This window comes from Neofelis nebulosa, chromosome 10, assembly GCF_028018385.1.
Source record: "Neofelis nebulosa isolate mNeoNeb1 chromosome 10, mNeoNeb1.pri, whole genome shotgun sequence".
Taxonomy (NCBI): Eukaryota; Metazoa; Chordata; class Mammalia; order Carnivora; family Felidae; genus Neofelis; species Neofelis nebulosa.
Window position 1 is genome coordinate 9,054,014 of NC_080791.1, and position 23,198 is coordinate 9,077,211.

The window sequence follows — 23,198 nt, forward strand, 5'->3', positions numbered from 1 at the left end:
CAACGATGACCTTTTATTTTCAGGAAATATTTTTTTAGTGCATTATTGCATTATTTGGCTGATGGCTTCATGTCAGTTTCAGATAATTCAGTAGCTGCTTTATAGGAAGTGCAGCTTGAAAAAGAGGCTGATCAAATATGTTTCTCTATTGTGATTAGGGCAGGGACCCTGCCTTGTAGCAAGACAATAAAGTAGCATTGTGCTGTATCAAGATAATCAAGTGACATTTTGGAGGGATAAAAACCACAGTAGCTCTGTGGTAAATAATGGTTATCGTTTGGCCGAATTTTCACTTGGACACGTTTGGCCGAATTTTCACTTGGACACAATAAAGACAAAAGAGAAATTTCTTGCCTTCCTTCTGTTCTCTTCCAGTTGGTATTATTTTCTAAAAAATCCTGTATCTTCCAAGTGGAGGTCATCCACTGGTACAAACTGGATTGCACCATCTGAGGTCAATTAAGTGGCCGGCATCAATCTTTCACACCTTAATAAAAAACAGGCCAAAGCTGATTCAAGTCAGAAAGAAAAGCAAAGTCCCTACTCTGTCTTATTCCATGGCACTGAAGTGCACATTCTTTAGACGTAGAACTTTTTAACCAATCCTGACAGAGATGAACATGTCACGCCGTGAAGTGACTCTAAGTGTGGACTTTAAACTGGCGTTGATTATTTGCCAACAAAGTGAATTAGAATACTCAACACCTAGTAGCACAGAATCTTCAACACAGAAGGTAGTAAGTGTATGTGAGCTTGTGAATAGCTCTGATTTTAGGGCTACAAGGAGCTGTCTTGTAAATGGAAATGCTGTAGCACAGAGACGCCACAATCCCGCAACCAAGAGCACGAGAACTTGAACCCAAGGCCTCTGAGCCCAGGTAGTTTCCACCACCTAAGGTTCTTTAGTAAATACCAGGGTCTATTACTTGATATAGCAGCCTCCAGAATACTAACAAGAAGCCAGCCCAATGCCTTGGAAAATGAAAACCATCTTGGAAGTCTTCCCCTGATTTCTTTCATTTATAGATACCTCTCCCCAGGAGGAGAGGGTGGTGGCCATGGGAAGTAACACACATTCAGAGTTTAACGGGAACGAATAGTGCAAGCCGACAAGAGGGGTCTCTTTAGCTTAGCTCGGTTTCCCCTTGCTTTTTACTAGAATGCTCTAAATTCTAGGTGTTTACATAGGAGTAAAACATTCATTTAGTGTCTCATGAAATTTTACTTTCACCATTAATTCAAATAGCCTAGAGGGAAAAGTAGTTGTAGGGATTGAAACCTGCCCAAAGAGACTACAAATTGAGTGTAGGGGTGAGGTTTCCCAGGATCCTGCTCTCAAGATATTCCCAAGGTCGGGAAGACAGCATTGTCAAGAACTACATAGAGGAGGCCACACTGAGGGGACACAGACTGGCCAAGGGACAGAGAAGTAGGTGTATCTGAAGATAGACAGATGGACAGACCCAAATGGTATTAGAAATAGCATTAAAAAAAATTCTTTGAAAAGAAACTTACTCGTAAATGATGAAGGAAGGATTTAATACTACTACCACTAATAACAACAACAACAACGACAGTAACTAGAAATAAGAACTTTAATGTGGTTTATGGGCACCCATCCCTATGTGCTGCTTTCCTAGCCTTCTTTTCCTTCCAGCGAGGTTTCTTCCAGTTGTTTGAATGCCTTGATTCTGGGCACTCATACCACGTTCCTTCTTCTGCGGGGCACGTAGTCTCCCATTTCCACCACCCCTTTAACCTGACAAATTCTTACTTACCCCTCAGCTCTCACATGAAACAGCTATTCCTTGAGGAAACTCGCCCTGATTCCCTGAGAGGAATCGCGATCCCCCCGTTTTATGTTCTCAGGACAGCTTACAGTTTTTCCTAACAATCGTGGTAGTTTTAATACTTGCTCAGTGCATCTTCTGTGAGACACCCCACCCCCCATTACGTGAGGCCAGGACCATGCCTGTGCTCCCACCTCACAGCACAGTGCCTGGTGCAAGGGTATTCGGTAGATACTGTTGAACCAATTACTGTCAAACACAATGACATCTGGATGGTATTTTCTGGTGAATAAAATATGTTCACTTCACAGGGAAAGGGGGCATAATTTAGTAGCTCCCTGAAACTACCAGAACTTATATACAGTGAATTCTCATTGATCTCAGGATAATACAGAACATTGGAAGAATGACCCGTGACCTTGATGGAGGTTTACCTTTCTGTGAGAATGATCGCTTAGCTTGTATTACTAAATCTCACAAGGGCTAATGGGGGAGGGTGGGAAGAGTCAGGCAGAGGGAAAGCTAAAGAGAGGGACTTCTGGAGCCATCTGAGCAGGTTATTGGTCACACAGCTGTGTGTGAGGAAAACCCCTTCCTCTCAGCTGGGCAAACTCCAGGCCCCCTTCACCTTCAGGCTGACATCTTCGTGGGCTAGCACCATGTAGCTTTACCCCCGCGTCCAGTCCAATGTGCTTTGTAAACATCACTGGCAGCAGGCTGCTCAAAAAGAATGTCAGACGAATCGCTCTCTGACCTGGAGTTTTAATCTTTCCTATGTCTCCTACCTTTGGAAAAACAAAATAAGTATGTCCCTGGATTGCACTTAGCTTTTAGGAAATGGTGAGGTGAAATGTCACTTCTGCATTAACCCAGGTCAGGGAGCTGTTATATAGAAAATTGACTAACTGGGGGCGCCTGGGTGGCTCAGTCAGTTAAGCATCTGACTTCGGCTCAGGTCATGATCTCGCAGTTCCCAAGTTTGAACCCCACATTGGGCTCTGTGCTGACATCCCAGAGACTGGAGCCAGTTTCAGATTCTGTGTCTCCCTCTCCCCCACTCACACTCTGTCTCTCTCAAAAATAAACATTAAAAAAAAAAAAGAAAATTGACTGGCACCAAAGTCATCAGTGTCATTAATATAGCAAAAATGAGTCCTTATCTCTCTCTTGTTGCTCTTAACAAACCTTTGACCATTTTGCAGATAAGCCTGGGAGGGGAGACCTTGTGTGGAGAGGCCTAAGTCAACCCTGGTGTCCCAGACAAGGCTGTCATAAAGCACCAGCCCAGCTGACCCCCCAGCTGACTGCTAGCCTGTGAAAAACCCCAGGTGAGACCAGCCAAGCCTGGCCGAGACAGGAAGACTGCCCAAGTGAGCCCAATCAGCAGAACTGTGGGGTGAACAGATGACTGTTGTTTCAAGCCACTGTATTTCAGGATGGTTTGTCCCCTTGCAATAGCCAGCAAATACAAGGGCCCTTGAGCAGCCTGGTCCCTGCATAGATACAGCATCATCGGCCATGCCAATCTTCAGGGACTGATGCGTTAAGATCCAGAGCAGACAAGACTGTGGACAGTCCAGTTCTCGCACAAGGGCTATGACAGAACACACTCGAGACAGTTGATGAGGCTACTGTTTCCCTAGCTTCCTAGTAGCAGGGTCTGTGGTACTGCTGTGTTTTCCGGTTAGACAAACGCCGACTTTTCAATACTGAACACTCTGTTGCTCTTCCCTCCTGGGCTCTCTGGTCAACTCACAACACTGGCTTACCATTTCCTCTCCCAGGCTCAGCCCAAGGGAGCCATTTGTGGGTAAATGCGATTATTTCACCAGCCCCACCCTGGGCCTGTAGAATACTATACATCTGTCAAAAGCATCTTAGGCCACATTTTAGAGAGCTCATCTAGAAATTGTTAAGGGTTTTGGTTCCACTTTTCTGCTAAGATACCCCAGGGAGAGTGTTTTGTCTCTGTAGCAAGTAGCTGTTGATGCTCCTGACAGGATGCCATAACTGGACCTATCTGTACATGATTCTGTGTCTCACTCTATGTAAATTCTTCAAAATCAGAGATTGCACCTTACTTATCTTTGAAATCTTCATGCTTATTGTGAAGCCTAACGTATAACAAGTTCTCTGTATATTGCATGGGATGAATGAAATTGGTGAACCAGTGAACTGTGTGCTCTGGGCAGGCCCAGTGTCCTCCTGATTCAGTGATGGGACCAAATGTGAGCATGCTGGATTCCTTTTTGAACAACAGATTTCTGCCTTTTGAACCCCTTTGAAACAGCAGCGGGTTTCCCTGGTTTCTTTGGGCTTAGGAGATTTTTGCCTTCTGGCTCACCCCGGTGTGTGGAGTCTTAACTTACATGTAATAAAATCCAATGTAGGGATTTTTAATTTACCTCATTAGTCCTACAAAAATAAAGATTAAGGATTAAGGGAAAATAAATTGAGACAACATCTGAAGACCTCTGGGTGTAGGTAAAGGGAGAACTGTGGTTATTATAAGGGGTCTTGCGCTAGATGTTTCTTTCTCCATGAAACCAAACCTTAACACCTCACTTGAAACAGACACTTGGCACGCTAACTTCTGGCAGTCCAAATCCTGTTGATTCTGCTCTATTTTTTAAAAAATATTTATTGTCAGTGCACCTGGGTGGTTCAGTCAGTTGAGTGTCCAACTCTTGATTTTGGCTCAGGTCATGAGCCCAGGGTCTGGAGATCGAGCCCCACATCAGGCTCCACACTGAGAGGGGAGCCTGCCTGAGGTTCCCTCCTTCCGTCTTCCTTTGTACCTCCCCTGCTTGTTCCCCCTCTCTCTCTCTCTCTCTCTCAGATTAAAAAAAAAAAGTATTTGTTGTCTTCAAAGATACCGTAAGAACACTTGTCAAATACTAGGTGCTCAAAAAATACTTGCTCTATAAATGAATATATCCATGGCCCTGTAGTGGGCTGAATTCTAAGATAACCTCCAAGAGTCTCAACTCCTGATAAGCATACTCTGTGTAATCACCTCCCCTTCAGTGTGGGCAGGCCTGTGGATAGGTAATCACTCCTACTTTCACGATTAGGTTACACTCTATGGCAAGGTTGAAGGGATATTACAGATGTGATTAAGGCCCCTAAGCTGATCAGAAGAGATTATCCTGGGTGAGCCTGACCTAATCAGAAGCTGCATTCTGCCCACAGCCCCTGAGCTCAGAAGAGAAGCTGTCTTGGATAAGGTTGCAGTCTCAGCCAACACCTTGACTGTGGCCGTATGAGACCCTGAGAAGGAGACCCGCTTCGGCTGTGCCTGGACTCCTGACCCACTTGACAATTCTGTGCATTACTCAGTGCTCATCACAAGAAGTATATGTTGTGTTAAGTGTGAAGTGTGTATCTGAACTCACGGAGTGTTGAAGAGAGTGTCCAGAGGAACCAAGCAACTCCTGGGACCTTTCTCCCAGGTAAGAAAGAAGCGTGCAGCCCCATGTATCAGTCCCTCTCTTTGTGTTTTCAATCTGCTCCTTGCCACTAGTTTCTTTTCTCCAACCTACAAATAGACCCCCCGAGTCAGGAACACAGCTGTCTACCAGACACAGAACCTCCTGAATTTCTGATGGGCAACTCAAGTAGAACCCATGCAACCTGGAATCCATCAGGGGCTACTTCCCTACCCCGTCTACCCCCCTCCCCAGACCTGTTCTGTACTAATATATACACACACTCAGCTTAAAAACCTTTTCTCAGAAGCAGAAGTTCATATAAATGCCTATTAATTCTCACTGTTATTAACGTCAAAGGAACATGTTTTCTATTAATGAAAAAGTCAGCTCAAGCATTAAGCTGGTGATATTGGTAACATAAATCATATCACGTAGATAACTGTAAACTCTGCCATGACACTAATAAAATATAAAATTTCTAAAGTGACTAGAAACTTGGAAAGAGCTTACACATCAGCTGTCTCTATACCTTGCTGGTTCTTGATTATTTACGAAAATCATCTCAAACCACTAATAGCACTCATCATGTTTTTAAAAATCAGTGTTAGGGGAGGGGCGTCGGGGTGGCTCAGTCGGTGAAGCATTGTCTGACTCTTCATTTCAGCTCAGGTCGTGGGGCTTGGGCTCTGCTATGGGCGTGGAGACTGCTTGGAATTCCCCCCTCCTCTGCCCACCCCACTTGCACGTGTGCATCTCTCTGTCAAAAAAAAAAAAAAATCAATATTATGTGAAGGGAGATTTTTAAATATAAAAAGTATACTTTGATGTAATAAAATAGTACATTGAGGCACACTGAGCTGAAACATATAAAATTGGGGTTCACCTCCTGGGCCGTAAGCTCTGTGACAGCAAGACAGTTCATATACTTTGTTCTTCACTCCATCACCAGCACCCAATATAGTGCTGGGTGCACGATTAATATTCAACAGATATTCATTAAATTAACAAATCAATGTGACAATTTGATGTAATAGGGTAGAGTAATCTCTGTAATGAACAGACCTCAACTTATGCTTAATGTTTTTCGTCGTGTAACAATACCGAGAAGATGAAAAGTCTCTGCAAAGTCACTTGAGGACCTAAGCTCTTGGAGACTCTGTTATCTTCCCCTTGTAGCTTTGATTAATGCCATGGAAGCTGTCTCCATTCCAACCAGCCAGAGGAGGAAACAGAGCACGGAGGACTGCTCCCTGAAGTTTATGGGTCAAGCTTGAAATCAGTGTATGTCACTTCTGCCCACATTCCAGGGGCTAGCACTCAACCACAGGGCCACATGTTACTGTAATGGAAGCTAGGACATGGAATCCAGCCATGTGCCCAGAAAGAAGAGATCATGGATTTTGGTGATCATCTCTGGCACATGTGATGTCCTACACTTACGAGTAGGCTGCAACCAGACCCCATCTCATCTTCTTAAAGCAAAATATCTTTGCCCACATAAAAAAAAAAAAATAGGTGCACACACTCTCCTCCACTTGTATGAGCAAAAACATGTCAAGAGAACATGTGTATAATGAAGAATGAGGTTATTTTTCATATCGATTTATGGTGCTGTCTTTTAGCCCGCCTTCAAAATTAAATCTTTCTGCCATCATCAAGACCTCCTTCTAGCTCGTCTCAACATCCTTACATCTGATCTCTCATTCGTGTATACTGTTCCACCTCAGTGTGAGGACTAACCTCCAACTTCTTCTAACGGTGGTGTTTATCCCTTCTTCCAAGACCAGACCGTTAACTTTAAGAGAGTCTCCTGAGTGCAGTTGATTAAACATCTTTCTTCCACTGAATGTGTATGACTAAAAACAAAACCATGATGTCCCATGGCAGGTTAATAAAGAAAACCAAACAAAACAACAAAAATTCTTCTTGGCCTTCTTGGAATTTATAGATAAAATCCAAACACTCTAGCTTAACATGAATGCTAGCCTCCAAGTGTCTTTGTAGACTCACTCCCTCCTGTCGCTCTACCCTGCAGTTTAAGATCCTGCCATCACAGCCTTCTTGTTAAATTCCAGTCCGTATTAGGCCTGTGACTCTATGCCATATCAGTTTCTGACTCTATGTGTTCTTTGTACACGCTTTGCACCTGACTAAAATCTCCCCCCTGCTTATGTCCTAAATTACCTTTATTATAAGAAACCAGAAGTAGTATATTACCTCTTATATGAAGACTTTGTTTATGAATATCACAGGCAGAGTTGACTGATCTGTCCTCTGTGATCCTCAGTACTTTGCTCAATTTTCTGAAATGGCACCCAACACATTAGATTGTACCATGAGCTATCTATGAGTTTATCCTCATAAGACTGTCAACTCAATCCAGGAATGGCTGTGTCTTACCTGATTTGATATACTGAATGCCTCCAATAGCTTGTAGTATCTTGTGGGTGCCCACTCACTTTTTCAAAAGAATGAAAATTGAAAGTGAGATAATTTTCCAGGTAAAGCTTTCTTCTAGAGGTAGAGGGCCATTCCAAAATTGAGAATATGGACAGTTTTCTAGAACCTGAATGCATTCTTTCTCTTTGTGATTCTCGAGTAATCATCATCATCATCATCATCCAACCAGTTTCAACCCATCCTCCCCCCACATACACACCCCCATACTCTCTTCGCTGGATCTCAGGAATTCGGCAACCAGATGACCCAATTTCACAAGATTACCTTATTTCTCAAGAAGTTCACCAAGTGTTCCAAACTTCCTCCTGAAGCAACATGTCAAACATGTTTTATCTTTGGGACTTTTAGCCAATTTGGTCACTACTTAAAGCCACAAATGAGTCTTTCTGAGATTCCTCTAAGCCAGATGAGGTCACAATGCCACAGAGCTCAAAAGCAATGTTGCTGTATCATCCTAGTACATGCCCCTGGTGAGCAATAACACTTCTAAAGGCTGGTTTTCAGCTCTGACTCAGAAACAAGGCTCTGATCTTGGGATAGGAGCGAGTGAGACATGGGGGCTTGTTTTTCATAAACATTCCCTACTCTTTGTACATCCGATAAGTTGTTCGGTACGCGTTCAGACTGTCTGACTGTCTGATCTCTGCTTTTCCTTCCCTCTTGAGCCCATGACCTCTTCCCAGTCTTGGGGCCATCGGCCTTCCTGAAACCCAAGACCCTCCCCACCTACAAATCATGATTTAAAAACTTTTTAGTGAAGCACAGATGATTTTCTTTTAGGAAGTTCTTTGGGGACCATTAAACTCCCTTATACTTTATTTCCTTTCTATATGTGATGAAGCATGCATTGGCCCTTTGCACATTTCATTTCTAAGCTTATTATGTTCAGTGTCAGGACTGTAATTTACTTTTATAGATGAGGAAACTAAGGCTGAAGATCCTAATTCCCAAGGCCACACAGCTAAGGGATAAGTGAGCAACTGAGCCTGGAATCCAAACCCAGTTCTATAGAAATAAAAGCCTTGCCATTCTGCAAAGGGCTCGTGTTATTGTGACTTTGCCATTTTGATGCCAGGGATATTTTGATGAGGTTCACAGGCTGAGGAACAGGGCAAGGCTTAGGCACAGGGTCGGGGATACTTCAAGGATTTCTTTTGAAAGCGTTATTAAGTAATAAAAAGCAGTGTTCTCATAATTTGCTATGCCATTTTAATATGACTCCATTAAAATGCCCTGCTTTGTTCTGCTAATCCGTTAGCATCTGAATCACAGGGCACACACAATAGTGAAGCTGGAAAGACCCATTTGGAAATGATTTATTTCAGCCCCTTCCTGCTCCTGCTGAGAAGAGGAGAGAAGGGGTCTGCCAGAGGTCACAAGGGCAGTTAGTGAAAGAACCTGGGCAAGAGCCGTGCTTCCTGACGCACCCGCTCAGGGCTCCCCACTCCCCTAGCCACTCGTTGGCACACAAAGCCCGGCCCACACCGCTCTCTGCCTTCAGGACTGGCTCACCGCAAATCATCCCCAGAAGCACATCCTGGGATTCATGCTCCACGAAGCCTTTTCCCCTCATTTATGCAAGAGTCGAGATTAAAGTCTCACAAAGGCATAAGATTTAACCCCGTTTAATTAACCACTTTATTAAAAAAATAAAATTAGATAAAGTTGGGGACATGGTTGAGAAGAGCAAAAAATGAAGCAAATTCAGAAATGTGAGGTGGAAAGTACAAAGTATCTTTAAAAGTTTAATTGAAAGATAGTAAAAAAAAATAAGTGAATAATAATAAGGAAGAAAATATTAAGGATAGGAGCACCTGGGTGGCTCAGTCGGTTAAGCATCTGACTCTTGTTTCAGCTCCGGTCATGACCTCACAGTTCATGAGTTCAAGCCCCACTATCAGTGCAGAGCCTGCTTGGGATTCTCTCTCTGTCTCTCTCTCTGTCTCTCTCTCTCTCTCTTTCTCTCTCTCTCCTTCTCTCCCTTCCTCCCTCCCCCCACTCCTTCACTCACTCTCTCTGTCTCTCTCTCGAAAATAAATAAATAAACATAAAAATATATTAAGGTAATGACTATTAAGACATTTGAAAAATATTAAAAGATTAATAAACATGAATTTTTTTTCAAAGGGTATAATTTAAGAACAAATACAGTAAGGTATTAAAACCAGAAACTTAAAGATTTCAAAAAAATTAAAAAAAAAATTGTTCTTTAAGAAAAAAAAGAACAAATACAGTAGGTATTAAAACTGGAAACTTAAAGATTTCAAAAAAAAAATACAAAATAGGTAGTTGGATAAATTCTAAGCTGAAAATCCTGGACTGAGAGCAAACTTGGTCACCGTGTTTTATGCAGAAGGCTAAGGGGTACAGAAATGAATCGCCTTCCTACTATGCACCAGGAATTCTGGAGGCTTCTGAAAATCCAGCACAGACATAGCCACACCTAACCCTGGAAGTCAGTTCTCTTTGGTTGCTCGGTGATGCCTCTGCTGTACAACATCCCCTTACCACTTCAGAAATCGTTGGTCTGTTCTAATGAACTGGATGCTGGCCATGTGTTATAGATTTGAATTAAAAAAAGGGTTCTGGTCTGTCCTCACGTTTGCCTTAACCTTGCCATGCCCCGGTGGTCTCCTGAACAAAACAGGCATAATAAGAGTGCCTAACTCACTGGAGATGGTTGTGAAGACCAGGTGAGATCACTTCCATAGAACATTTAGGACAATACCCCATACGTAGTCACTGCCTGGGCACTTTAGCCGTTTAGTTGTTTACACGGAACGAGTGAGCCCGAAGCCTTCCTGTGACAGGAACCCTGTATCTATTGTGCTCACCCTCGGGAGCACCACGCATGGTACAGGACACGTAGTGGGAGTTCCCATATTCATTAAGTGAATTAGTGTACTGATCTTTCCATTACTTCTCATCTCCTTTTTTCTTCTCTTGTTAAAAACACACACACATTTATTTAGCAACCACTATGTGCCAGACACTCAAAGGGTAGAAAAGTAATAATAAAACAAAGGATTTTAAGCAGGATTGTGGCTGGTCAGGTCAAGTGTGTTTTAGGTCATGTGTAGAGCAGGTTGAAAAGCAGCAAGCTTGGGTTGAAGCAAGTAACAAAGATGGTGTTGACAACACTAATGACCATGGACGTGAAGAGGGGAAAGTGAATAAAAAGTGGGTGCGTGAGGCTTCATGATGGATGAAATAGAAGGCACGAGAAAGCAGGAGTCTCCTCTCTCACTTAATGTACAACTCACTTGCTATGTGATTGACGTACTTTGTGAAGCCTCCTCGGTTTCCCCAGTTTTTACCCGAACGTCCTATTGCTGAGTTCTGCTTTTGCATCAGCCATTATACTTTGTGTTTCAGCAGATATGAAACAGTTTTATTAAATTAAGTGCAGTAGAATGGAAAGCCAGCCAGCCCAACAGGCACAGAGGTTTTTCGTTTGTGTTTTTAAACAAAAGGTGAATCGCATATACTGTCTCAAAAACAACAACAACAAAAAAAAAAAGAAAGAAGGAAGGAAGGAAAGAAGAAATGTAAAAGGAAGAAAGCGAACCTTAACTGGGCCTTAAACCATAAATGTCTATTTCTCTTTAAGAAAGAACCACCTAGACTAATAAATCAAATACATATTTGACTCTATTACATTTGTTTTTTGGCAGTTACAGTCAGTTAGCAGAAAGAACATTTGCAAAGAGAGAAAGGGTGACTCCTTCCCGTCTGGCATAAGAAAAAAGAGAAGTGTAATATGAGAAGTGGAAAGTACATTAAGAATGTACACGGGGCGCCTGGGTGGCACAGTCGGTTAAGTGTCCGACTTCAGCCAGGTCACGATCTCGCGGTCCGTGAGTTCGAGCCCTGCGTCAGGCTCTGGGCTGATGGCTCGGAGCCTGGAGCCTGTTTCCAATTCTGTGTCTCCCTCTCTCTCTGCCCCTCCCCTGTTCATGCTCTGTCTCTCTCTGTCCCAAAAATAAATTAAAAAAAAAAAACAAAAAACGTTGAAAAAAAAAAAAAAGGAATGTACAGAGGGGTGCCTGGGTGGCTCAGTCTGTTGAGCATCTGACTCTTGATTTCTGCTCAGATCATGATCTCACGGATGTGGGATTGAGCCGTGCATTGGGCTGTGCATTGAGTGCCTGCTTAAGATTCTCTTTCTCCCATACAGACGATGTGGAATATTACTCATGATATTCACAATGGAATATTACTCAACAATCAAAAAGAATGAAATCTTGCTATTTGCAACATGTGACTTCATTCATATATGGAATTTAAGAAACACAATAGATGAACATAGGGGAAAGGAAGGAAAAATAAGATAAAAACTAGAGGGAAGCAAACCATAAGAGACTCGTAAATACAAAGAACAAACTGAGGGTTGCTGGAGAGGAGGTGGGTGGGGGGATGGGCTAAATGGGGGATGGGCATTGAGGAGGGCACTTGGGATGAGCACTGGGTGTTGTATGTAAGTGACGAATCACTGGGTTCTACTCCTGAAACTAATGCTACACTATATGTTAACTAACTTGAATTTAAATTAAAAAAAAAAGAAAGTAAAAATTAGAATAATAAAGATTCTCTCTCTCCCTCCTCCATCCCTCCCCAACCCGTGCATGTGCACATTGTCTTTCTCTCTCACTAAAAAAAGAAAAGAAAAGAAAAGAAAAGAAAAAAGAATGTACAGAAATGTTACTTGAGTTTTAAACTTGTCTTAAATAGTTTTATGCTGACTCTAAGTATTTATTGAAAATCTACACCAAATTTACTTGTTTATTAGTGCATTTTACATTAAAGCCGCAGCCTAATATTAAGTCATTTGACACTGACATTTGACATACTAAAACGATGTCCTTCTCCTATGCTGCTGCTGCTTTTTCCAAGATTGGAAGTTTCAAGGAAAATGTTCAATAAAGAGCTACCTTCCTCTTAAGGCTATATAAATCTGTATCTTCATAACTAAATTCTTGAAATTTGTCCCTGAAGAATTTCTCAGATTTGAATAGTCAATTCAAAGCCTTTTATTTTTTTAAGGATGAGGGCTATAAATGATAATTTTAATAGATTTGCTACATTAAACATAAATTTGGATTCCATTACAGTGTAGGCGATAGCAGATTGATTTTTTTTTAATTCTTACTTTGGGGGTGCCTGGGTGGCTCAGTTGGTTGACCATTCGACTCTTGATTTCATCTCAGGTGTTGATCACACAGTTTTGTGAGTTTGAGCCCCGCTCTGCTAGCACAGAGCCTGCTTGGGGTTCTCCCTCTCTCTCTCTGTCCCCTTCCCACTTGTGCTCTCTCTGTCTCTTTCAAAATAAATAATAAACAAAAAAAAAACCTCCTTATTTTGAATTGCAGCCAATTAGTGAACATGGGGATCAAATTCATGTAAACCCAGTGTAATAAATGCAAGAGCCGGTATCTTCAATATGCTGACAGCAAGTTAACTATCCACATGTAATTTCACCCTTTACTAAACTATTCTTTAAGAAGAAGGGCAAAGACATCTTTGTGCAGTCAAAAGAACAGAGTTGATCCCTGAAGGAGAGTCTCACTGGAGGAACTTCCAAAGGTTGAACCTCAGGAAGAAGACATTTCAATGAGAAGGATGGACGTGAAATGCCAGGAAGAATGGTTAGCAGTGGAACCAGTAGAAATGTGAAAAAGTCTGTACAGTTACTGTATAAAACAATAAAATGACAGTGCCTCATTTGGGAGTATAAAAATGATGTAGCAAATGACGTAATGGAGAAGAGCTAGTGAAATTACAATTTGTAAGGTCTTTGTATTTTTCTGGCAAGAGGATAGAGACTTGTTTCAGGGTAATTTTAAAGGAAATGGAATATATGGCTTCCAAATATGTTGAAGAAAAAGATTAATTAAAAAAGTTCTTCCAAATGAAATTGGAAGGAGATAAAATATACAAAGCAGGATGAAGAATTAATATAAGCACAAAATACAGTGACAGAGATGAATTCATGTATCTCCTTAATCACAGTCAATGTAAATGAAATAAAACTTTCTTGAAAAAACAAAGAGCATCAGTTTGTCAGCTCTGTGATGTTTACGAGAAACACGCTTAAAAACGAGGATACAGACACTTTCAAACTACAATAGCAGAGTAAGTTACACCAGAGAGCCACGAATCAGAAGCAAGTGCTCTAGCTACGTTTGCACCAGAAAAAAATAGATTCTGGATTCTGTGGGAAAAATAATTGTAAGGGATGAAGAAAGGTCATGAACTAATGATAAAGGGAACAATTCATCACAAAGATACTGTAATTATAAACTTGTACGCACCTAATGGAATAGCTTCAAAATATGCAAAACAAAAAGTAGTTTATGAAGCCTAATTGCTTAGGATATAAATTGATGCCTATGTGTCATTTACCTAAGTCTTAGAAATCTTTTACTCTCAGCATAAACTTTTATTGCCTTAACAGTCGGTGTTGAGTCTATAACACACTCACTCAACAAGTCTTAAAATACAGAGTAAGTTCAAAGAGCTATTCACACATCAGTTAAAATGATTGGCATCAGGAAACAAGACAAGAACCAGCACAGAGAGCTCTCATTTGACCAAGCCTTGTTCCTAACCTCTGTCTCCTTCCTCTCCTGTCACTGCGGAGGCAACCTGCAGGTCCAGCCCCAACCACACTTCCGGGATCAAGTTAGACATCATGATGCAGAGATTGGTGATTGGCACCTATTAGCTCGGCATCGTTATTCTTGCTGCTAGTAAATTTGCCTTCTCCACTCCTCTTCACTTCAAACCCTTGCCTCGCTTTTACCAACCTCCGTCGCAAGGACTTAGTATTGGTCCCTGAATCATACTTTTACTAATCAACTGCTGGACTTAGGAGCAATCCCTCACCTCTGGTCAGTGTGTTCCATCTGTCAGGTGAGACTGCCCATTCCTTCTGCTTCACTATTTCCCTATCAGTGAACAGTTACCATCATGTACTGTAGGAACAATGCTTATTGAACAAGACAGTGCTGTCTCTTCCAGCATTGCATCTAGGTCAGGTGCATTGCCTTCTGTCCTGTTCCTGTGGGTGTGGGTCTAGTGTCAGGTGCCTGCCAGATACCTGAGTACTCCTTCTGATTCCCATGCCCGATAGTTGGCAACACTAGGTTTCTATGATTCTGGTTCCAGATTATCACTGACTCTGATTTGTAACTCTTGCCTTCCCTACATCTACTGTCTGATCTGCCACTCAGTGGAAATTCATTCAAGTCCATTAAATCCCTAACACTTACAGAATATCTACACCATGCTACACTTGGTGTAGCCATTGGAGATAACAAGAGGAATAAAATCTCATCCAATGCTGAGAGCCTAGAATAGGAGGGACATGGAAAAAAATTTAAAGGGAGGTCATGTCATTGTTGGTCCCTATGTCCAGGTCTCTGAGCACACAGGATTTGGTAGACATCAGATGAAGGCTTTCATGGCTCACTCAGATATTTATCTCACATCGAACCCCTGTAGCTGCAGCAATATTTTTGACCCATATACTGTTTTATATTGTTTTTACTCTTAGTCATCCATTGTTTAATTTGTAAGGAATTCCACTGTTGAAATACAGAAAGTTGAAGGGAAATATAAAAACCTGAAAATTCTATACATCTAAAAACGATACCGGTTAATGTTTTGTAAATACAAAAGAGAATTTTCCAAATACCAAGATAGGAAAGGCTCCAATTCGTTTTAATATATTTTTGGTCCTAAAGTCAAATATGATATCAAGCCATACTAAGATTTATTTGTCCATAAATTATTCCTTTTCATATAGAATTAAGTTAAAGTAAATCAAAGAGTGTATATCACTTGATATTATAAAAAAATTTCTCCTTAAATAATTATTAGACTCTGAAGAGTAAAATATTGGCATAATATTTTCTTATGATGGAATATTTAGAGAATACAAAGAAGTAGATAATAATACAATAAATACACAAATTCTCAGCACCTAGCTTAAGAATTTAGAACATGGATCTAAAATATATCTATTTTCCTTTTAAAATAACATTTTAATATATATCATGTAAAAATGATAGAACAATTGTTAAACTTCCTAAGAGGGTTTGCAAGATTTTACTATAAAAGCAGTTGACAAGTCAGAAAACATTAGGAAATGCTTCCTGAAGCATATGCTAAAGTCACAAAGTGCTTTGTAACTGTGGATGTAGTGACAACAAATTTCTTGCCAGACCCGCTCATTGATTTTCACCTAAGAAGCTCAACAAAAAGCAGACTTAATGAGCCTTGAATATGGTTTTTGAATATTGTTTTGTATCCTTAAGTTCAGAGCAAACAGCACAGAAAACTTCCTCCAGAATTCTCTACATTATGAACCAGTCTGTTGGTTGTTGAAACAGCCAGACGCAGGGTGAGAGGTAGTTGGAAGCCATCACTAAATGCTAGACTCCACGTCAGACACATTACGTGCATTTATTTATTTGGCTCTTGTAACCATCCCTTGAAATAGGCATTATTGTGGTTGCCACGTGGCACATGAGGAAACCAAGGGCTAAAGAGGTTATGAGTCTTGCCCTAGGCCAGCCGTGTTGAAGCCACTACTCCAACGGATGGACACACATCTGACTCCAAAGCCCATGGGGTGTGTTCTCTGTATCAGCAAGCCTACGGAGTTCAAGGTTTAGAACCAAGAGCAGCACGTGATAAGACCTCACAAATGAAAGCACACCACCTTCACCTCATCAAGGTGAGCCAAGTGCATCTTTTCTACTCTTCAAAGGGCAGAGTCAAACTCAGGCAGGAGCTCCTAGAACTCTCAGAGGTCTCCAGTCTCATTCTCTCCCTGGAGAAGCTGGGGGCACCCGGCCTCAGCACTTGCTGATCTCCTGCACTCCTGAAGGCAGAGGGAGGACTCCCTCAGCAAGGCAACTAGCGCCTAGGTCACACATATAAAGAACACACCAGGTCCTGATCGCCTGGGCTGCCAGGGCCTCAGCCAGTAATTGTTGGTCAAAACCCACAGTGCGTTTCTGAAATCATGAGTCTATGTCTAGATTCTCTGGCTTCACTGTGAGTCCGGGCATCCTTCCAGCTTCATTCCCACCCTTTGTCTTCCCTGGGCCTCGCCTGTGGCACTCAACACTCTTGTTTCACGTTAACTCAGACCAATGCAAAATTCTAACTATGCAGCTTTGTCACTTCAGGAAGAGAAAAAGAGGGAGGAGGAAGAGGCAGAGAAAGGAGCAAGAGGAGCAACAGAAGGAAGAGAGTACGCAAGAGGACGTGATCTCTTTGGACTTCATATTACTGGTCTGTTAAAGGAAGGTACGTTCTCATTAATTTGTCCTGGATGTAGAATTATGGGGAAAGCCTGCGAGCCCAGTTTTCAGGGACACGTGCACACACACGGTATATTTCGCCCGCGGTTCCAAGCAGTTCATGGACTGGAAACTAGATCTTTCTACGGTTCCTTCCAGCTCTGTGGGAGCAATCCTACTATACATGGAAATCAAGCCTCTTTCATTGCTATCAAATTCTGGTTCCAATTCAAGGGGGTGATGGGGAAATAATAATAACGATTGTTGTTTAGTTAGCAACCTATAGGTGAAAATCCAACTCATGTCAAATGGTATTAAGGATAGCATCATTAGTCTAGGTACTTTGTTTATGTATTTGGCTTCTGGGTTTTTGTTATGTTTTGTTTTTGTTTTTTTTTTTTGGGGGGGAGGGGGGTGTGGTTGAAACACAATGTTCCATTAGTTTCAGGTATACAACATAGTGATTCCACTCCTTTCTCTGCTTACTACTACTGTAGCTACCATCTGTCACCATGCATGCTATTACAATGTCACTGTCTATATTCCCTAACCCAACCTTTCATCCCCATGACTCATTCATTCCATAGCTAGAGCCTCTATCTCCCCCTCCCTTACACCCATTTGGCCCATCCTCCCACCCCCTCCCCTCTGGCACCCATCGGTCTGTTCTCTGTCTTTATGTGTCTGATTTTGCTTTTTGTTTGTCTGTTCATTATCTTTATTCTACAGATGAGTGAAACCATTGGCATTTGTCCTTCTCAATCTAACTTATTTCTCTTAGCATGATACCCTCTAGGTGCACCCATATTGTTGCAAACGGCATGATCTCATACTTTTCTATGGCTGCATAATATTATGCACACAAACCACATCTTCCCTATCCACTTATCTATCAATGGACGCTTGGGTTTTTTCCATTTCTTGGCTATTGTAAATAATGCTGCAATAAATATAGGGGTGCATATATCTTTTCCAGATGATGTATTCGTTTTCTTTGGGTAAATACCCAGTAGTGGAATTGTTGGGTTATATGATATTTCTATCTTCAATACTGTTTTCCACAGTGGCTTTGCCAATTTACATTCCCAACTGTGAAGGAAGGTTCTTTTTTCTCCACATTCTGTCTAATACCTGTTATATCTTGTCCTTTTAGCCATTCTTACAGGTATAGTGTGATATCTTATTGTGGTTTTGATTTGCATTTTCCTGATGATGAGTGATGTTGAGCAACCTTTCATGTGCCTGTTGGCCATCTGTATATCTTCTTTGGAAAAATGTCTTTTCAGGTCCTCTGTCCATTTTTTAATCATATTGTTTATTTGGTGTTGAGTTCTGTAAGTTCTTTATATATTTTGGATATTAAATATATCATTTGAAAATATCTTCTCCAATTCAGTAGATTGCCTTTTTATTTCATTGATGGTTTCCAACACTGTGTGAAATTTTTTTTATTTTCATGTAGTCCCAATAATTTATTTTTGCTTTTGTTTCCCTTGCCTCAGGAGGCATACCTAGAAAAATGTTGCTATGGCCCATGTCCGAGACATTACTGCCTATGCTCTCTTCTAGGATTTTTATGGTTTCAGGTGTCATATGTAGGTCTTCAATCCATTTTGAGTTTATTTTTGTGTGTGATGTTAGAAAGTGGCCCAGTTTTCCCAGCACCATTTATTGAAGATACTGTCTTTTCCCTGCTGTATATTCTTGTTTGTCATAGATTAATTGACCATATAAGCATAGCTTTATTTCTGGGCTGTCTGTTCTGTTCCATTGATCTATGAGTCTCTTTCTGTGTCAGTACATACTGCTTAGATTACTAAAGCTTTGTAGTATATTTTGAAATTTGGAATGTAATACTTCATTTTGTTTTTCTTTTTCAAGATTTCTTTGCCTATGTGGGATCTTTTGTGGTTCCATACAACCATACAAATTTTAGTATTGTTTGTTCTTGTTCTGTGAAAAATACACTTGGTATTTTGATAGGGATTGCATTGAATCTGTAGATTGATTTAAGAATATTTTGATAATATTAATTCTTCCAATTCATGCCCATGGAATATCTTTCCATTTGTCTGTGTCATCTTCAATTTCGTTTATCAGTGTTTTATAGTTTTCAGAGTACAGCTCTTTCACCTGCTAGATTAAGTGTATTCCTAACTGTTTTATTCTTTTGGGGCTAATTGTAAGTTATTCCAGCTACTTTAATAGACTACAGGTAAGCCTCAACTCCTGACAGAGTAGGAGTTGTTAAGCTGCCTCAGCAGTTCTTGGCCAGACTCCTCCTTCCCATCCTATCTGCACCCCTTCCACCCCCACACCAAACTTTCAAAGAAATTGCGGGGAGTTCCTTTGTTCTAAAGAATAGCAACTTGAAATGAGCAATGAAGTTTTCAGGGTGTTTTTCCTATTCTATTCTATTCTATTCTATTCTATTCTATTCTATTCTATTCTATTCTATTTATTCTATTCTATTATATTCTTTCACAGTTTGAATGATAATCACAGAGGAAGTTCCCTAGGCTGTGTTGTGTTTCCATGGTGACAGGAGAGGTCAGGGTTAACAAACTCTCCAGTGCTGGGAACCTTCTGCTGCCGGGTGGTTGCAAGGCAAGGCCTGGCAGTCCAAGTGTTACCAGGGGACCCACTTTCACAGCCTCATCCTTTGAATGGGTCACAGAGCCTGACTTGTGCCTCTCTGAATGGACAAACCAGGGATGTCTTGAAAGTAATAATAGCTCCATCACTTCCCGCTATGAAGAAATGTGCTGTGCCCTTCCTCCCAAAGGCCGGGACCGTTGCCTCTCACTAACAACAATCCACGGATTGTTGGGATATGTATGTGCTCTTTGTATTGGCACCAGAAGCTCAGAGATGCCAAGCTTTAGAAACTCAATGTACTTTAGAAAAGCAATTTGATCTTTGGGAACAAGGGATCCTAAATAAGTTCTGACCATGTCAGGGCAGGCTAAAAAGATGAATTAATTAAAAGGCGAGTAGGAAGCATGCAGTTTAAATTAAGTATCAGATGACCTAAATAAATCCCCTTAAAACATAACTCAGCTATTTTTCTGAAATCACATGTCCTGATTTTACTCATTTGGATTCTCCTTTTATGCCTTTATGTGGGTAGATAATGTCACAAAATTTGTATAGCTTTCTTCAGATCAGAAATATAGGTGAAGAATGATGGACTCAAGATGAGCTCTGAGGGTAAAGTAATTGAAATCTGTGATTTATTTGAGGGGAGACAGATGATTCTATGTATGATGAAAGATATGGATGCTGTTAGGATCCTAGATATGGGGTGGAATAGATTTTGTGGATCATTAGGCTGTGGTACCAAGGACTGAGACATGGGCCATTTTAAGCAGTACTAGTCAATGCTTAGGAGTTCTGCTACCAAGAAGACTTAAGCATTCTGTACAGGCATTGTCTCCCATGACCATCTGTATGCTAATTGTGTGGGAAACAAAGGCAGAAGGAAATGGCAGATACAATTAAATTTCCTTATAACCTGCTGCCCATTGACAATACTTAAGCAGGGAGCATATTTCTCTAGGAACTCTTTACTATCTTAATGTTAATGCTTTGCTTGAGGGAAAACAACCCTAGCTTGACAATAGGTAGGCCTCCAGTATATTGAATCTTCTTTAGCATATGAAAACCTCTTTGGAAACTTCCTCTTGACTTTATCTCCCCCAACTCCCAAGTGTATAACCAGTCTCTCCTCAAGGTAGGGGGCAGCACTTTCTGCCTAAGAGTCCTGTCCCCTTTTTGCACCAAAGACATCTCAATAATTCATTCTTGGCCCTTGGCTCCAGACCCCCATCACTCCAAACCCTATCACTAATGACTCAAACCTCAGTCCAGCTCCATATACCCAGTGGCCTGTTAGGTTCTCTGAATGTCCGTCAGACACACTAAACTTAACAGGAATGAATCTGAACCCCCTTGTTTTCACCCCTTCATCTGTTTCTCCTCTCTCAGGGCCCAATGTCAGTAGCCATTGCCACGAACCCAGCCAGAAATCTGGGGGTCACCCTTACCTCCCCTTTCTACCTTAGGCTGAGCAACAGTTATAGAGTCTTGTCTCTTCTCTGTAAATACCTCTCAAATCCATTTCCTTCTTTCTGTCTTCGTTTCCACTCTCTCTGTTGAGGCTTCCATTGCCTCTCTTGAGGATTATCACATCCTCTGACACTGGGCATCCTGCCTCCACCCTGCCCACATCCACAAATCCTTTCTTTACTCCATGGTCAGAGTGACATTTCCGAGATTCAAATATGGATCTTTGCTTAAAAGCTTAAAAGCAGTCAATGGTTCTCTAATGCCCTTGGGGTAAACCCCAAATTCCCTTACGAGTATCATAAAACTTGGTGGCATCTGGTCCGTTCTTACCTCTCCAGCTTCATCATATCCCACCTTTCCACCTGCACACCACCCTCACCTCCACACACATAGTATACATATAAATTCCAGCTGGGATGAACTATGTGGTTTGCTAAATGCATTTCTTTCTCTTGACCCTGGGTCTTTGTCGTAGAAAGCCGTTCACACTCGTACCCACTCTGGTCTTCCTGGCCCATGTCTTGCTGGGCTAAGTCCTGCTTATGCTTCAGATGTTACCTTCACTTTCCTCAAGGCTGTGGCCCCATCCCTCCACCCCCAGTTTACCCTCTATGGTCTCATAACACTGTGTACTTCCTTCACCAAAGCTCTTTAACACCAGAGTTGTTATTCTTATGTGATATCTTATTATCATTAGTGTCCCTTTGTCTTTTTGTATCTTTATTTTAGATGTAAACTCCATGAGAGCAGGGACTGCGTCTGTGTTATTCACCAAAATGTGTGCAGTGCTCCACATAGTGCTCAAAAATATTTATGGAATGTTCTTGAAGAATCTCCATCACCAAATAAGCACCTGGTAGAAATCTAGATTATGTAAGCTCTGAGGTCCTCCTGCTTTTCGAGTAGCTCTGAATTTTCAACATGGACTAACAAAGTGTCAAGTACTTCAAAACCCATTTTTATTATTTAGCATTTCGTGTGGTTAAGATTCTCCTTCCCCGTTTACATTCTAGGACAGAAATTTACATTCACCTTCCACGGGTTCCCACCAGAATTGTACTGGAGGAACATTTTGGCAATATCGCTTTTCTAAGAAAATTCCTGTGGATTAAAATTTGGCTCACGTAGAAGCTAAATAACCAGCCCTTCCAAAAAACACGGGTGGAGTGCATTTTCCCAAACATTTTTGGCATTTTTTTTCCAAGACAGGGAATAATTTGGATGGAAGAGAGGATTAAAGATTATCTCCTTTGGAAATAGCATATAGAGAAAGAGGAGTTTGCCAATTGTCTAAATATTTTCACCATGATGTCTTGGGCCACTTGGTAATCTCCATAATTTCTAACAAATGTAAAATGTTTTTGTGGAATTACAGTGTTTGAGAAGACTTATGGCAGTTATCTGGCCTTTGCTGGCAATTTCAATCGGGACCTCCATGGGTTGCCAGTCACCTTTCTAAAAGCCAGCCTTGATAATAACACCTTTCTTTGCAAAATCCTTTGCTGCTTATTCCAGTGGCTACAGGAATAAAACTTAGCCTCATCCGCATGGCTCACAAGACCCTACACTGCACCACCCTACCTCTCTTTGAGAGCTCATCTTTCCTGGGTCCCTCCACGTATCTTATATTCCAGTCACACTGTATAACTTACCATTCTTCAGATGCACCTTGCTCTTCCAAAGTTCCAGACTTTTGCCTGTCTCTGCCTTACACCTGGATTCCCTGCTTCCTTATCCATCTTTGCCAAGGCAATTTTATTCATCCACCAATGCCCAGCATTCCAGTGTCTGTAATGCTTGAGTAACTAATGGGAACCCAGTTGCCCAGGGTTCTAAATATCAGACCAAGGCAGTTAAACACTGCCCCAAGGTGGTGAGACGGAAGGATTCTGAGTAGATGGATGGTACACCCAGAGCTGTGTTCAGTGGACAAGTTACAACTGGCCAACAGCCCCAGGGACCAGACAGTGTTGATGGTCACATAGTGTACAGCCAATAATAAGGAAAAACCATCATTTCCTTGTTTCCTAGAGGTGAATCCCAGATATTCTTATTCCTTCCTCCTAGTACAGTATGGCATTTTGCTCCTTAAGTGGTGTTCTTCTTGCCATACTGCTGGCCAGCCGTAAACTTGTATT

The 23,198-nt window shown here is 41.4% G+C and overlaps 1 protein-coding gene and 1 long non-coding RNA gene across 7 annotated transcripts in view; one reads left to right on the forward strand and one right to left on the reverse strand.

The window, feature by feature from the left end:
- Positions 1-23,198, forward strand: part of POU2AF2 (POU class 2 homeobox associating factor 2) — a 490,852-nt gene that overhangs the window by 228,427 nt on the left and 239,227 nt on the right. For all 5 annotated transcript variants that reach the window (XM_058686716.1, XM_058686718.1, XM_058686717.1 and 2 more), the window contains 2 exons: positions 4,983-5,242; positions 16,879-16,999. The gene's annotated coding sequence lies outside the window, so the exon portion shown is untranslated. The remainder of the gene's footprint in view (positions 1-4,982; positions 5,243-16,878; positions 17,000-23,198) is intronic.
- LOC131486792 (uncharacterized) lies at positions 361-8,066 on the reverse strand. Of its 2 annotated transcripts, none has more exons than XR_009249449.1 (5): positions 7,946-8,066; positions 7,622-7,679; positions 7,439-7,524; positions 6,962-7,077; positions 361-487 (listed from the first exon to the last, which is right to left on the reverse strand). It is a non-coding gene; the product is annotated as an uncharacterized LOC131486792 (long non-coding RNA). The 2 variants fall into 2 exon arrangements; XR_009249450.1 differs by lacking the exon at positions 361-487 and adding an exon at positions 6,025-6,572.